Here is an 18,048-nt window from a genome sequence, read left to right as displayed (position 1 = left end):
AGTTTGTTACAAAAAATGGAGAAGAAAGGAAGTAAAGTGCTTAACTAAAATAGAAGCGCAAATTGGCGGCATTCCATGTTCTGGGTATAGAGGTCCCATCCAAGGTTTCCATTCTGTACGCGCCTCCTGGTAACGTTTCCCTAATCCGAAAAGGATCGACCCATTTGGGTGATAGTTTGTCCTCACCGACTTTGAAGTCGCGGGGAACGACTTTGGTTTGGTACTTTCGTTCAACTCTTCGTTTTGTGGCCTCTCTAGTGATTCGTGCCAGTTCTCGTATTTCTTCTAGGACATCCAGGTTAGCTCGGATTCCCTTGTTGTTTTCCTTCATGGTGACTTTAGTTCTGTTATCTGAAAGATTCCCGATCTCAACTGGTAATAAGGTGTCTGTTCCGTAAACTAGACTAAAGGGAGTTTCATGGGTAGTTGATTGAGGTGTGGTGTGGTATGCCCACAAGATTTTGGGAATTTCATCCGACCAGGAAGTTTTGGAAGTAAGTACGCGACGCTTAAGTGCTTTTAGAATTACCTTATTCGCTGCTTTTTCCTGACCATTTGTCTGCGGATGTTCGACAGAGGAAAAACATTGGGTGATTCCTAATTGCTTACATGTGTGTCGAACCTGCGCGCTGGTGAATTGGGTGCCATTGTCGGATATGAGTCTGCAAGGAACACCGAACCGGCATACTATGTTTTTCCATAAGAATTTTTCTACCTTTGATGCGGTGATTGAAGCGACTGGCTCTGCTTCTATCCACTTCGTTAAATATTCCACCGCCACTATAAGGTATTTCAATTGCCGAATAGCTGTTGGGAAAGGACCCAGAATATCTATACCCAAGGTATGAAAGGGCCAAGGAGGATGTATAAGTGTAGTCCTTCAGGAGGAGATCGATAGAAATTTCCATGCCTTTGGCACTGATCACATCGTTTGGCATGTTCCATGCAGTCTTTTTTCATTGTAGGCCAGAAATATCCTGCTCTTAAGGCCCTCAATAGCAATGTCCGACCTCCAACGTGATTGCCACAGATCCCTTCGTGTAGCTCCGACATGATTCTATTAGACTCCTCTTTCTCAATACACATCAATAAAGGTCTCGAGAACCAAAAACGAAACATATGTCCATCTATCAAGGTGTACCGTGCTGAGCTTTTCTTGAGGCGTTGAGCCTCAACAACATCTATTGGTAAAACTCCGTCAGCTAAAAAGGTTTTGATGGGAGTCATCCAAGATTCTGGGGCGGACGTTTTGTTCAGAGTCATTACCCTGAAACCATTACACGAGTTGACCCTAGGATTTGTCAGAGTCTCTTTTATTACTGACCTTTGTTGACCTGGTTTGGTACAGCTGGCGAGTTTAGATAGGAGGTCGGCCCGACTATTTTCTTCTCGCGGGACATGAGTCAATCGAAAAGTATGGAAAGTTGTGGCCAATGTTTTCATATAATCTAAATACTTAGCTAGCTGGGGATCCTTGACAGTAAATTCTCCATTGACTTGACCCGTAACTAATAGAGAATCGCTTCGAGCGGACAGTTGAGTCGCTCCTATTTCCTTTGCTAATAACATACTAGCAATGAGAGCCTCGTATTCAGCTTGATTGTTGCTAGCTTTAAAGGAAAATTTTAAGGATTGTTCTACAAGGATCCCTCCTGGACCCTCTAACACCATGCCTGCCCCGCTGCCTTTTTGATTAGATGCACCATCGACCGATAGGATCCATTCAGACATTTCGTTATTCTGGTTGGTGAGGTCAGATCCATTTGGGGCGGGCAAGGTGAGCTCGGCGACGAAGTCTGATAAAACCTGTGCTTGGACAGGACCTCGAGATTCGTAAGATACATCGTATTCTGCCAATTCTATTGCCCACTTGACGAGTCGCCCCGTCATGTCTGGTCGTTTGAGTACTTGCTTTACTGGTAAATCAGTTCTAACTTGGATGCTAAAACTTTGAAAATAGGGTCTGAGTTTTCTGGCCGAGATGACGATTGCTAAAGCGGCTTTTTCAAGGGTTGGATATCCTCTTTCTGCACCATGTAACAACCTACTGACGAAGTATATTGGACACTGCTTTCCCTCCCTTTCTTGAACTAGAACCGAGCTAATGGCATACTCGGTTACGACGATGTATAATTGTAGAAGGTATCCTTTTTCTGGCTTACAGAGCACCAGAGGTTGACTTAAGTATTTCTTTAGTTGAAGAAAAGATTCCTCACACTCCGAGGTCCATTGGAATTTCTCATTCTTCTTTAAACACTGGAAATAGGGACGTCCTTTATCTCCACTTCTCGCGAGGAATCTGGATAATGCCGCCATCCTACCTGTTAGTTGTTGGACCTCCTTCATACAACCTGGACTTCTCATGTTTATAATTGCAAGACACTTGTCCGGATTTGCTTCTATGCCTCGCTCGGTTAGCATGAACCCTAAGAATTTTCCAGCTTTGACACCGAATACGCATTTTTCAGGATTCAGCTTCAATTGATATTTGTTGATCGTGTCAAAAAGTTCTTGCAAATCCAAGGCATGAGTTCCATTTCCTGCAGAGGTCACCACCATATCATCGACATATGCCTCGACGTTCCGACCTAACATAGGTTGAAGAATCTTGTCCATCATCCTTTGATACGTTGCTCCCGCATTTTTAAGGCCGAAAGGCATTACTTTATAGCAAAAGTTCGCCTTAATGCCCATGAATGCGGTCTTATCCTCATCGGAGGGATGCATTCGGATTTGATTGTAGCCCGAGTATGCATCCATGAAACTTAGCAATCCGCAGCCTGAAACTCAGTCTATGAGTATGTCGATATTGGGCAGTGGATAAGAATCTTTTGGGCAGGCTAAATTCAAATCGGTGAAATCGACACACATCCTCCACTTCCCATTGGCCTTTTTTACCATTACTACATTGGCTAGCCAATCCGGGTATTGTATCTCTCAGATATGCTCAGCCTCCACCAGTTTCCTTATCTCCTCGGATGCGGCCCGAGCTTTTTCTTCGTCGAGTCTGCGTCGCCTCTGAATTCGCGGCTTCATTTGGGGATTTATATTCAACCTATGACAAAGTATGTCCGGGTTGATCCCAGGCATATCACGGGCCGACCATGCAAATGACGTCATGTTCGTGCGCAAGACACGGCACAAGGCCGTCTCGACAATTGGGTCAAGATCTGCGCCAATTTTCATCTTTCTCCCCGAGAGGATCTCGACTTCTTTTAGTTCACCTATAGGTCTCGGTCCTTGATCTATAGTCGGCCTTGGGTCGAGCTCTGTTTCTGGAAGATCTGTACGAGTAGGGAGTTGAGAGACATTGTAAGTATCTCGTCGAGAGCGTAGACTTCTTTCGTAACATTTACGTGCAACCTCTTGATCTACCTCATTGTCACTAATCTCCCTTCCGCTGGAAATTTCATTTTTAAGTGAGTGGTGGAGACCACGGCTCCGAGCATGTTGAGGGAGGGTCGTCCAAGCAGCATATTGTAAGATGATGGAGCGTTGACGACAATATATTTTATTATTATCGTTTTTGCGGCGTGCTCGTCAGAGAAGGTCGTTCTCAAGTTTACGTAACCGCGGACTTCTACTTGTTCTCCCGAGAATCCTACTAAGACTCCATCAAATGGCAGAAGTTGATCTCTAGGGATTTGCAAACTGACGAATGCTTCCCAGAACATGACATCGGCGGAGCTTCCTTGATCAATCAATATTTTGTGCACATTTCTCCCCATCAGAATCACAAATAACACCACTGGGTCGTCTTCATGAGGAACCACATCCTCTAGATCTTTTTTCGTGAAAATCAGATCGGCAATCGGCAATGGCGGTCTCGATGTCGTGGCCATGATTACACTTCGGGCGTATCGTTTTCTAGCCGACCTTGTCGATCCGCCGCCTGCGAATCCTTCTGCTATTGTGTTGAAGTCCCCCAGGATGGGAATCTCGTGAGACCCTTGCGTTGGCTTAAGTGATGATTTAGCGGGTTCTGTCTTGGGTAGGTCATCTTTGATGTATTTGCTCATAAGCCCTTGGCGAGCTAAGCTGATCAACAGACCTGTCAGGGAATAACAATTTTCGGTATCATGCCCATGGGTTTTGTGAAACTCACACCAGGACGATAGCTCTCTTCCACGAAGCCGACCAATCTCCAAGGGAAAACGCAGATGTTTGACCAGTTCATGATCTCTCAAGATTCGAATCTTGGGCTCCGACAGCTAGGGGCACATAGGCTTAGTTATCTTCTTGTCGAACGGACGAGGTGGATTGTATGGTGTGAACTTGCGACTGGCTCTTTTATGGGGAGAGGATGTTTCCAATACTTGTCGACGAATATCCTTTCCCTTATACTCCTGTGGGGGAGGTCGCCTTTCTTCCAATCTCTTCCTCTGCATTGCTTCCTCGGTTTCTATGTAAATGGTGGCTCGGTTCCTTACTTCCGCCAGAGTAGTGGCTGGTGCTCGAATTAAGGATTTGCTGAAAGGATTTGCTCGTAACCCCTTCACAAAGGCTCCCACCAACATCTCTTTGCTCGGATTCGTGAGCCCCATGCTAACGTCACAGAACCGGTTAAGGAACTGTTTCAGTGACTCCTCCTGTTGTTGTTTCATATCGAACATATCTGCGATTTGTAGCTGTTTTGGACGATTTACCGCAAACCTTTCTAGGAAGAGGCGGGAAAAAACAGGGAAAGAAGGGATGGCGGCGTTGGGTAGCTTGCCGAACCACTTCAGTGCTGAGCCCGAGAATGTTCCCACAAACATTTTGCAACGCACTACATCACTTCCACCCGATATCAACATTTGTGCTCGGAAAGCTTTCAGGTGTGCTTCCGGATCACCCTCACCGGTGAAAGGAGATACTTTAGGGATAAGGAAATGGGGTGGGATTGCCTCCTCCATGATCACCCTGGCCAATGGGTGATTTTCATCCTGCTCTGCCCCTCTTCGACTGATATTGGAGTCTCTAAAATTGCTACGCTCCCGCATCCAAGCTCGTAGTTCTTCGTTACTTTTATGCAATTGTTCCTGTTGACGCATCGATTCGTCTGAACGCTGTCTTGCCTCCGCCATTTCTTTCCTTAATCTTTCGTGTTCAACTTCCATTTCTACTCGTCGTCTCTCGCTCTCCGCTAACCACTGGGTTCGCTCACCGTCAGCTTGCTTTCTGATAATCTCGTTCTTCTGTCTCAGAGTTTCAATGTGTTGCATAATCTGCTCCAGGGTTGCTTGATTGTTGTTATTGCTTTCTGATGTTGTAATCGCCATTTTTGGATGTCTTTTCTCTTTAAGTGGTGCCAGTTTCAAGTTTTACCGTACCCCACGGTGGGCGCCAATGTTCCGGTTTGGAAATTATAGCCAAAACCAGAATAATCAGTCTCTCTCTCTCTCTCTCTCTCTCTTTTGCTCTCTTTTTTCTATCCTGTGTAGCTTCTCCTTTTTCGTTTTATCAGGTTCCTTCTCTCTTCAGTTACCTCCTTTCCTGGGTTCCAGCTAACCACTAACCATTTCTCCACATATCTTTCCGTAACTTCTTCGATAATCTCGCAGTATGATGTTCCTAGAAAAAGGGCATACTCACTTGTCAGTTACATAAAAGATCGTGGTGAACGATATTTTTTACCTATAAGGTTTACCGAGCTTGGCGAGGTGTCCAAGGTGTCCGATGCTTCCGAGCTTGACGAGTTCAAATTCAGGGGAGTATATATATATATATATATATATATATATATATATATATATATATATATATATATATATATATATATATATATATATATATATAGTTTAATTTAATTTTTATATTTGGTCTATAATTTAAGTTGTTTTTTGTGTTTGATATTTCATTCAAAAATGTATAATAGTTAAAAATATTAAGAAACCTAATCAATCATTTAACGTGCCTATATCAATTCCTCCATTGTTTTAAAATCTTCAACAACTCTTACTTGTGTATCTTAAGGCAATTAAAGTAATAATTTATTAATAAAATATATTAAAATTAATCAAATAATTCATGAACACGTAATAAATGAACGGTTTTTCTGAAGTCTTCAATTTAGATATTAAAAGATTACTAGTAGTAGGTAGCACAGTTTTTGCTTAAGAAACAACACTTCTGGCTCATGCATAATCAAGTGAAATACACAGATCACAAAGATAACAAATAATTAGGTACACAATCTGTATCTTACAACATCAAATCAACCATAAACAGAGTAACAAATATAATTTTATACTTATTGCTCCAAACTTTGGATTCCACAGTCTAATGACTGTAGCAGCAAAAGCCTTATTTCCCATTTTTTGGCTTTTATGATCACACTGGAAGAGGTGGGATACTCTGTTCATGCCTGAAGATGTTTTGAGGATCCACTTTGGTCTTAATCTTCACCAACCTATCGTAGTTGTTCTTGAAATATCTATAACCCCAAACACTTGCCTCTATGTAGCTTGTGCTATTCTTTGTGTTTACTCCCAAATCAAGATCTCTGTAATTCACATATTGTCCCCTTGGAAAACTAGATACATAAGGAGCCATGTAGTTGTGAACGTTCCTAATCCAATCTATGTGCTTTGCAACATTCTTGTCACCATCTTGCCAAAAAGACAAGTACAGACTTATGAACCTTGTTCCCTTTCTGTAAGGAAAAGGGGTGTCAGATTCTGAAAACTGCTCCATCCTTCCACCATATGGGCTCCATAAAATCATGGGGCTGTCTTCTGCAACCACCCTTTGCCACAATCCTTCAAGTCCACTTTCTGGTATCGGTTCTCTTACAAAATCTGATTTTCCCTTGAAGAAGGTCTTCACTAGTGGCTTTCCTCGAAGTAGAACTTCAGGATTCGTGCCACTTGGAAAGCCTGCAAAATAGAGCACAGATTTGATCCAGCTAGTTTCCAAGCAATCCTTCCTTGTCAAACCCAACTCAGGGAAGCTTGTCTTCGTGATTTTAAGGAGTGATCTGGCATCACCAAGGAAGAGAGCATTGTACGAGGTTGTCACAGTTCTCTGTGTTCTTTGAATGATGATTCTGATGAAGAGGTTGTCATCAACATAGGGTGCCACTTCCTGCCATCTTTGAACAAGCTTGGTTGCACCTTGCTCAAGGGTCTTGTTAACTGTAAAAACTGTCACAGTTGAGGGCACAGGAACCAGCTTAATCTTCCACCATAGAAGAATACCAAAGCTTCCACCTCCACCACCTCTTATTGCCCAAAACAAGTCTTCCCCCATGGCGGCCCTGTCAAGAATTTTACCATTGGCATCAACAATTTTAGCATCTATGACATTATCCACCGCTAAGCCATATTTTCTCACCATGGTTCCATATGCTCCTCCTGTAATGTGCCCTCCAAGTCCTAAGCTTGTGCAAACCCCTGCAGGGAAGCCATGAACTGCACTCTTCTCGTATATTCTGTAGTACAGTTCACCGTTTGTGGCACCAGCTTGAACCCAAGCAGTGTTGCTTTCGATATCAACCTTGATTTCTCGGAGCTTGATCAAGTCAATGACTATGAAGACGCTTTCAGTTTCGGAAACGTACGAGACTCCTTCAAAGTCATGGCCACCACTAAGCACTTTAAAATAAATCCCAAGTTTCTTGGAGCAAATCACTGCTGCTTGAACATGGGAATCTCGGGTGGGTGTGAATATAAACTGAGGCTTTGGTGCTGAAGGCTCCAAAAGCCTTTTATTCTGCCCGGAGGAGTCAAGAACACTGCTGAATGAAGGATTGTTTGGAGTGTAGATTAACGAATTAAACGGAAATGATCTGTCGGAATTCAAGTTGAGACATTTGACAAAACTTTCTTGATGTTTTGCTGAAGTTGCCAATGAGAGGGATAATAGGATAACTACAAGTGGCAAGTGTGAGATTGGTGACAACATGGTCTTTTTTGTTCAGGTTTGGGACTCTTTGTTTTTGTGCCATGGAGGGTGTCACCAATGTTCTATATATATTTCAGCTATTGTGCCAGAATGCAGTAGCATTATATGATGTTTGAGGTAAGACATGCGTCACGCTGACAAAGAAGAGCATGAACATTTGTTTGGAGTGAATGTTCTAGTTTTAATCATGATTTTTATTTGTTTAACAATTTATTTTCTTAATAATGATATAGAGTTGAACAAAATCTTTCATGCTTTAACATTTTTTATTTAAAGCAATTTCAAATAAGATATTGTAATAAAAAGATACGCCCTTTATAATGCAGTCCTAGTTTTATTATTTGAGGAAACATACAATACAGCATTGATTATGTTGAGAAATTTCTTAGTTTATAATATGACATTGACTTTCTTGTTTCATCTCAAAAGAAAATGTGGTATTACTATTACAATTAATCTTTAGTAATGTACAAGCCAATGCATTATCCCACGGGTTTCTTGATGTTTTTTTGAATAATTGTATGAGAGAGCCATGTATTTTTCCTTTTTGCAGCATTATGCTACTTGCACCAAATAAAACAAATTCTGTATAATTTTATATTACCTTTAAACCTGGAATCCGTTTGGTGGCCTTAGGGTGGTAATGATTCTTCGGAAAGAAAAAGAAGATGAAGAAATTGAAAACATTAACTGGAAAAGAAAAAAATAATAAATAATAACATGCTTCAAAAATGGTGCTCTAAGTGCAAGAAAACTAATCATATTATGATTGACACATGCTTCAAAATTAAATTGTTCAAGGTCTTTCCTCTGATTACCTTTACCACCTATTCGTGTATCGATACAAAACACAGGAAATTATCTTTTCCAAATTGTGCTACGAGAACACAAATAATTTTTGAGCTTATGCATGTTGATTTACGGGGATCCTTTTGATTCTTTCATTAATAGTGTTTTATGTTTTAGGTGTAAGAGTCAAACATCTACTTAACAATTTGTCAAGTCTTTTAATCTTTATTCTAGTCGTTCGGTTCTTCAGTTTGTTAGTCAATCGGTGTACCTGTTAAAGGAACTCCAATGCTAAAGTTAAAAATGGTTCAATCAGAAAAACAATAAATGTTGTAATAAATGCAAGAGAAAAGATCCAACAACATTACCTTTGACCTATATTTATAGTTTCCTACATAGGCCTATGATTAGGATCGGCCTAATTATGACCCAATTACTTTTTAAACTTGATTAATGACTTGTCAATGCTAATTACAAAACTAGTTAATTCATTCTTACAATGTTCAGCCTACCATTTGGATAACATATCATATAATTTGTATAAATGGATACTGGACTGGAATCTTGGGGGCAATCCAACATTTGGCACTACGAGTGATCCTCTCAATCATCGAGCGACTTTTATTCATTGCACATAACTTGCATAAGAGGACATCAAGTGGAACCTTGGGGCAGTCCAACTCTTGACATTGCGATGAATCTACTTTGTCAATGAGTAGTTGTTGGTCACATTAGTGCAAACCTTCTTGACGTAAAATCACTCTAGCGGGGGTCGGTCGACTGATAGGGCAGTTGACCGACCCATGTAGTAGAAAAGCCCCTAATGCCTTGAGTAAGGTCTTGTGCCAAAGCAAAAAGGGTTTGATTAGTCGCTCATCATACTACTTCGTTTGGGGATGTGACACTTTGTGGACTGTGTTATCGCCTTGCGATTCGTGCTTGTTAGGCATGAATTTGAAGAGTCGTGTCTTTTGGACTGTTGAGGGGTGGGAAATAAGATGCTCCTCGTGTTGCCATGTGTCCCAAAGATTTTCTATAAATAGGAACAATGGTCTATGTCATTTTCATAGTTTTCCTTTCTTGCTCACCTGATATGCCACTCAAATTTTTTCTTTCTTCACCAGGTAATAATGTTTGCCCTTGTGGTTTCCAGCTTGAGAGGTTCTTCTAGTCGGGAAGGGAAGGGATATGTCGATGATGAGTCTTTATTGTTGTCATCGCTTAAGTTGTCTTCAAAGATTCAAGAGTCAATCAACTGAGTTGCGCCTAAAGGTAATAGCACCATTACTCTTAAAGATATCAGTAATAAATAGCCATCGGGTTCAGACGGTGAAGCTGGTTCATGTGAAAGACCTGCCAAGCGAGCCTAAAGTAGTAGCAATTGAAGCCCCTCCTACTCATGTTGACATCTTTGATGACAAGGAAGCCGACCATGCAGACCTTGTTGACCCCTAGTTCTTGTTGTTTTTAATTTTAGTTTTTAGAGTTGTCTTTTATTTTTAACGTGAGTCAATCAAGGACAATAAGATATTTTGTTGTTTCGTCAATGATCGACTTCTTGATTTTTACAACTCTGATTAAAAATATGAATACAAGGTGTCATTATTCGTTTGTTATGCCTTTTATTTTCTACTTTTCAAATATGTTGTTATAATTAATAGATATTGACTTCTCTATGATGATTAATTCACTTAGCATTTCTTAATTCTCATTGTTTTTTGCTTGTTGATAGATTGGTAGGGGTTTCGAATGAGCTCGCCCTTAACCAATCGATTTTGCTTGGTAAAGGTTTTATGAACTCTCCCTTAACCAAGTTTGTTGATCAATCGGTAGGGTTTTTGAACGAGCTCGTCCTTAATCAACCGATTTGGCTTGGTAGGGGTTCTAATGAACGTTCCCTTAACCAAGTTTGTTGCTCACCGGTAGGGGCTCTGAACGAGCTCGCCCTTAATTAATCGGGTTCTAATGAATGCTCCCTTAGCCAAGTTTGTTGATTGATCGGTAGGGGCTCCGAAGGGTTATGATGAAAGCTCCTTTAACCATGTTGTGAAAGGAAACGCCTCTTTTGTTGACAGATTTGGTTGTGAAAGGAAACGCCTCTTTTGTTGACAGATTTGGTCGCTCACTGAAAGTAGAGTGTGCCGCTTGGTTACAGTGTGTGTACTTGCGTGCGTGCGTGCGCGCGTGCATGCGTGCGTGCATGCTGTGTGTAATCTTCCTTAACGCCTTGTGAGAAACTTTATTAAAAAGACTATAAATTAAATCGTGAGTATATTTATGTATGAATTACGTTTGCTTAGTGAGTTTTAATATTTATGATGTATGTAATCTATAAATAGAAATTCTCTATTTTTGGGTGTTTCATTGGAAAAAATATTAGAGTGCTAACATAAATATATTTTACGTATTTAATATATGCTTATAATTATTATACTTTCGTGATTTTTACATTTTAGTTGGTTTTTATTGTTGTTTTTTGTTGGGATTCTAGAGTGTAAATACTATCATTTTTTTAATTATAATTATTATAATTTAATGATTTTTTATTTTTTGGGGTGTTTTTTTGTTCTTATTTGTTAAACTTTTCTAAACTGTGAACGATATCCATTTTATGATTATAATTATTTAATTCTAATTATTATATTTTAGTGATTTCTTTCTCTGTTTGTTTTTATTGTTCTTATTTTTTGAATTTGGAGTGTAAATGATATGCATTTTTTTAAATTATAATCGTTATACTTTAATGAAAATGCTTTGTACATTGTTTCTTTTTTTTTAGGATTATTACTTAAATTCAGAAATTTCTGGGTCTAGCATACAATGTGTTGACATTTCATGTTGAAAGTAGAAAATTCAGGCCATCTAAAGTTTTGTATATTTTTATTTTTTTTGTTGGTTTTTATTGGTCTTAGTTGTTGTGCTTTTGAAGTGTAAATGGTATCTATATCTATTTTTAAAGGGAGTTTCTCCCTGCACCCCTAAAGGTTCCTTTAGTAACACGCTAAGCGTCATACATTATTACCATTATATCCTCACCTAATTTAGTTGTTGTGGTAATTAAGAAGAGTCATTGTTGCATAGTAATGTTTATTCTTTGACTGTTGAACGTGGTTCTTTTAGAGTTCTAGGGAGCAGTTGGTTGAGGATAGCATCTTTGATCCAGGTAAGGGGAGTTAATCCAATCTTATTTTCTTTTTTATTCTATTAGGGTTGATCTTGCTTCTAAGTTGATGAATTTTGGGGTTTATCTTGTGTGGTTGGAGTTATCTCACTTGTATAGTGATTTATTGGTTGCAATTGGTATGTTGGTCTTGTGTAAATTTATGAATTAGAGTGAATGATCCCAGATGCATGATTTTATATGTATTAAATTGGAATTACCATGTGCTATGAAAATTAGGGTGGTCTGATCAAAATTGGTAATTGAGGAGTTGAGTGGAAAGGAGGTTTAAAGCATGATTGGTATATGATCTTGAATGTTAAGAAATTTTGTATGTGGAAAGATACATGGAATGCTTATGTGAGAGTATTAAACTTTGATGACTTTGGGAATAGATATGAATTTATATAAGGTATGAGCAATGTAGTGTATAAGGATTGGAATGGGACTTGGATTTAGGGATATTTGATACTTGATTGAATTCCTGGGTTGATTCTTGAAATGTGACTTATTTGTTATCTAGAATTGTATGTAATGTTTTAGAATGGCTTGGTTTGGTTGAATGCTGTCAAAATTGTAGGATTTCGGGTGTTTGCGTTATGCAGACTCGTTGGACGAGCAAATAGAAACGGAGTCCAGCTCCCCTAACCTTTGGAAATTCCTTTGCTTAAGATATGAACCTTGAATCCTTTCCTTGATTTCTCAACCACCTATGGTTGCCCATGCTTCTTAACCCTTCAAATTCAAGCCAAAAACCCAAAATGACAAAAATAAAGCTTAATTTGAGTTCTCCAAGAGTTGAACCCACAACCATACAAATGCCAAATCAATGTCAAACCATCATGCCAATTCATATTTCATTCAAACTAATACAATTCAAGCATTATATCATAAGAAACATGACTAAACATATTATCAAAACAATAATAATTAAATAACACACAATTGGCATACATAAGACTTAAACTCAAGCCCTCACACACAATTAAGTACTCTTAACCACTTGAGCTAGTATTTTTCTACGTCATACCAATCAGAATTTAGTATCATAAATGCTCTTCCCACCCGCATTTATTAATTAATTAATTATTTAATTAATTAAATTCTACGGGTCTTACATATACCGGCAAGGAACCCCTTCATATAAAGGTATAGAGCGAGAATGTAGACACAAAAAATGTGGACATAAAAAAATATTTAAGAGAAAAAATTCTATTTTACTTTAGAAAGAATGTGTTTCAATTTCCTACATCAAGCGATTGATAGGAATGATCATGGATTGGATTTTCAAATATCTATTCTAGATTCATTTTAGATTCAAATAATTAGATTAGATTTTAGATGCATTTACTTTTGCTGCAAAACAAGTTTAAATTCTTTCTTTTTTAAATCCAAATATTTGGATCAAGATTTAAATCCAAATCCAAATATTTGGATCGGATTCAAAATCCAAAATCTATTTTTTATAAAAAAACTAAATTAAATTTTCTAAAAGTGGTGTCATCGAGGTAGACTCGATCGAATTCGGTCAAATTTTTGTTGGTTCAACTCGATCGAATTTTGATAGGGACCAGATCAGTCCGATTTTAGTCGAGAAGACTAGGCTGAATTTTAGTCGAGGTCGACTTGATCAAATTTTGGTCGAAGCCAACTTAGTCAAATTTGGTTAAATTCCAGTCAGGACAAACTCAGCCGAATCCAGTCGATGTCAACACAACCAAATTTTTCCAAATTTAAATTATGGCAAACTCGGGTGAATTTGACCAAATTTCGGTCAATACCGATTTGACTGAATATGACCGAATTTCGACCTAAACTAAATATGGTTAAATTCAATTAAGGCCTACTCAAACACTAATGCTGAATTTCAATACCGAATAATCTAGACCTTGAATCAAGACCAATCCATCTTAATCTTGAGGTTGAGCCGGCTTGATTTGATCTTCCTAGTGATAAGGTCATTACTTAATTGATTAAATAGGAATGATGAAGCCGAAATTTTGGATATTTATCGATATAATAAACAAAAATAACTCGCACGGTGAGAGAAATTCGTTTTCCTCATTCAAGAATTTATTTTCGGATTCTAGAGAAACAACACTTCAGCCACTCAGACATATGATACTGAAATACACAAATCAGAAAGACACAAATCTGTTTCTCACAACTTCAACTTGGCCAAAATCAAAGCAACTAATATAATTGTATTGTATCCTCCTTTCCCTAAACTAGCACATTAAGTTATTAATCCTCTCACAAATCTATGGATACCACAGTCTGTAGCAGCACAAAGCCTTATTTCTCATTTTTTTTGCTTTTGTGATCAGAATCGACGGGTTGGGATACTCTGCTCATGCCTGAAGACGTTTTGAGGATCCACTTTGGACTTAATCCTTACCAACCTTTCAAAGTTGTTCTTGTAATAACTATAGCCCCAAGAACGTGCCTTTTCGTAGGTTGTGCTGTACTTGGTGTTTTCTCCCAAATCAAGGTCCCTGTAATTCACGTATGCTTCCCTTGGAAAGCTAGAAACATAAGGACCCATATATTTGTAAAGCTTCCTAATCCAATCTATGTGCTTTGCAGGATTCTTGTCTCCCTTTTTCCATACAGTCAGGTACTGAATTTTATACAGTGTTCCATTTCTGTGAGGAAATGGGGTGTCAGATTCTGAGAACCGGCTCATCCTTCCACCATACGGGTTCCAAATCATTAAGGGGCTATCTTCTAGCAGCAACCTTTGCCACAGCCCTTCAAGACCCTTTTCTGGTATTGGTTTTCTCACAAAATCTGATTTTGCTTTGAAGAAGTTCTTGAATGTTGACTTCCCTTTGAGCAGTACTTCAGGAGGGGTGCCACTTGGAAAGCCTGCAAGGTAGAGTACAGATTTGATCCAGCTAGTTTCCAAGCAATCCTTTCTTGTCAAACCCAACTCAGGGAAGCTTTTCTTCATGATTTGGAGGAGTTTGCTTGCCCTACCAAGGAAGAGAGCATTGTAAGAAGTTGTGACAGTCCTGTGAGTCTTATTTGCAGCGCTTGATGGCTCAATGATGACTCTGATGAACAGGTTTTCATCAATATAAGGAGCCACTTCTTGCCACCTGTGAAGAATCTTGGTTGCACCTTGTTCAAGGCTCTTGGTAACTGTAAAAACAGTCACAGTTGGTGGCACAGGAACCAGCTTTAGCTTCCACCAAAGAATGATGCCAAAGCTTCCACCTCCAGCTCCTCTTATTGCCCAAAACAGGTCTTCTCCCATGGCTTTCCTGTCAAGAATTCTGCCATTGGCATCAACAATTTTAGCATCTATGACGTTATCCACCCCAAGGCCATACTTTCTCATCATGCCTCCATATGCTCCTCCTGTAATGTGCCCTCCGATGCCTAAGCTTGTGTAAAGGCCTGCAGGGAAACCATGAACTGAACTCTTCTCAGATATTCTGTAGTACAGTTCACCAGTTGTGGCACCAGCTTGAACCCAAGCAGTGTTGCTTTTGATATCAACATTGATGCCACGGAGCTTGACCAGGTCAATTATTATGAAGGGGCTCTCAATTTCAGAAACATAAGAGATTCCCTCGTAGTCATGCCCTCCACTTCGCACAATAAAGTGTATACTAAGTTTCTTGGAGCAAATAACTGCTGCTTTGACAAGGGAATCACTGTCGGGAGTGAATATAAACTCGGGTTTTGGCGCTGAACGCACCAAACACCTTAGGTTCTGTGCGGTTGTATCAAGGATGCTGGTGAATGAACGGTTGCTTGGGGTGTAAATTAATGAATCAAGTGAAGGCTTTCTGCCTGAATTCAATTTGAGACATTGTAGAAAACTTTGTGCAGGTGAAGCTGAATTAGCCAATGAAACTGATAGAAGGAAGACTAAAAGTGACAAGGGTATGATTGGAGATACCATGGTTCTGTGCTCCCTGTTTTGGGCAGAGAAGTGTCACACCAAAGCTCAATATATAACGTGGCCATTGAGCTTCATTTAGTTAAGAATTATGAACGTAATTAATTCCTGAAGAATGATAACATGACTCTTGTTTTTTTACTCTTATCTTTTATTTTTTGAAGTAATTTAGTATAACTGACCATTGAATGAAATTTATAGTATTATTTTTCTAATTTTTTTTACATCTATTTAATATTATCCCTAGTTATCTTTTAATTTTATTTTACCTTTTATCTAAATACAAAATTAACTAAGACTATATTACTATTATAAAATATTGTGTACCGTCTTTATTCATTACATTTATTAGCAAGTATATCTTTTTAATATCATGAGTAATATATTTTTCTAATCAAAGTGATTCGTACATTTCATTATATTTTAATTCAACATAAATATTTATTTTAAAATTACAGGACGAATTAATTTAATATTATTATGAATCTAAATATGATTTAATAAAATATTAAAATTTGTTAATTATTATGAAAAATTATAATAAAAATAAAATAAAATAAAAACACTTACTGTAACTAACTTGATTTATGTTTTTCTCCAAATTTATTTACAAAATTAAAAGATGTAGAAATTTTATGTTTTCGCGCTCTATGATGAAATTATGTTTTTAACCACTGCATTTCTTTTAATTAATTGAAAGCTTTTTGTCACGTACGTGAATTGAAAATCAATTGCTTTTTGAAGTGTATATTGAATAACCTTGATTGGTAAAACAATTTCTTGTTATCCTAATTGAAAATTTTGGATGCACTATATTATGAAACTAAATGCGTTAATTGCACATCAATATTTTTTTATTGGTTTGCGTGTATAGATTAAATTAGAAAATTAGTGCAACTGTTACATGAATTCAATTTTCCCTTAATTGGAAGCATTGAATTGCAAATTAATTAAAATATAAATGCATGAGCGTTGTCTCTATGAGGTTCAACACCAATCGAATTTGAATAAAAAAAGAATAAGTTTAAATATGTATTTGTCCGTGTATATAAGTGGATTTAGTTATTTTGATCAAATTTTATTAAGTTTATTTAATATTTCGAATACATTTCATGATTGTATGTGAGTTGTTTATCATGTTTAACACATTTTTACTTCATTGTTAATTGAAATACTATCATAAAGAACGATTAAAACATCAAATAAACTTGCCAAAATTTGGTTAAATAATTAAATTCACATATTTCTAGAATTGAAGAATTATATTTGGTCAAAGTCTTGAAAAGAGACTAATTCAAATTTTAACTGAGTTATGAGACCAAAAACATATTTATCCCAAAAGAAAAAAAAAATATTTTTTTTGTTGTAACATTAATAAGTAGATGCCAATATTCGTTAGCAATTTAGGTCATATACATGATAAATAATTAAATGTGTTAGGAGTGTCATATTTTACTAGCCAGTTTATTAAAGTGATTTAATTGAATATATCTAATGACGTCATGAAAATTTTAATATTTTATATATAAATGAAATAAACGCCGTCACTTTAAGCGAGGAGATTCACATGCTGTCGAGAACCATTTCATAATAGAGGACTTTATAACATCAACCGACTGTAGTCAGGTAGCACTTCTAAAATCTTTCTTGGCGAGTCACCATTGACTCTCTTCGATCGAGCCCCCTGTATGCCCTACCCCTTTGTCGAGGGAAGAGGAAGAAAAGACCCGTCCCTAATGAAAAGAAGAAGTTAGCAATCCAACCATGTTACCAAAGGTGGAACTATAAGTTTAACTGGGCAATACCCACAATATTTTAATTTGTTAAAAATATTGAATTTTAGGAAAAAGTAATCGATAGGTTGGTTAAACAAAGGGGTCATGATCCCATCTAAGAGCAAGTACATTATTATTATGTTTCTACATTTAATTCTTTGGGTATTGTAAATTGTTTATAGATTTTATTGCTCTTTTTTGTTTTCATAAACAAATTATATTTCGATGCAGGGCGAGTTCATTGTCCAATATTCATCTTCAAAGAAAAAAAAAATTATTCTCATTCTTATGCTCATACTTAACGGGTATAATATTTTTACGGGTCTTGTTAACAAGTGGCCTAAGGACACTAGTTATGGATAATTAATATACTTTAAATTTTCAGAAGTGCATAATTAATTACAATATTAAATGAATTTTCCTAATCATCATAAATGCAAGTTTACTTTATTTAAAAGACAAAAATGCCCATAAGTGATATACAACTATAGTTAATAATTTATTTTATGCACACCTATACAAATTTAAAA

At 37.6% G+C, this 18,048-nt stretch overlaps 2 pseudogenes; both read right to left on the bottom strand.

Annotated features, from left to right (window-relative positions):
• Window positions 1-6,032: 6,032 nt before the first annotated feature.
• On the bottom strand, window positions 6,033-7,942 carry LOC114179891 (monolignol oxidoreductase AtBBE-like 13 pseudogene; annotated as a pseudogene).
• Window positions 7,943-13,875: 5,933 nt separating this feature from the next.
• Window positions 13,876-15,866, bottom strand: LOC114177329 (monolignol oxidoreductase AtBBE-like 13 pseudogene; annotated as a pseudogene).
• Between the last annotated feature and the right edge of the window lie 2,182 nt (window positions 15,867-18,048).

The sequence above is a fragment of the Vigna unguiculata genome, chromosome 3 (assembly GCF_037176805.1).
Source record: "Vigna unguiculata cultivar grain cowpea cultivar isolate G323 ecotype 2 chromosome 3, ASM3717680v1, whole genome shotgun sequence".
Lineage (NCBI taxonomy): Eukaryota > Viridiplantae > Streptophyta > Magnoliopsida > Fabales > Fabaceae > Vigna > Vigna unguiculata.
Note: the sequence above shows the minus strand (reverse complement) of the source record. Positions and strands in the feature narration are given on the sequence as shown.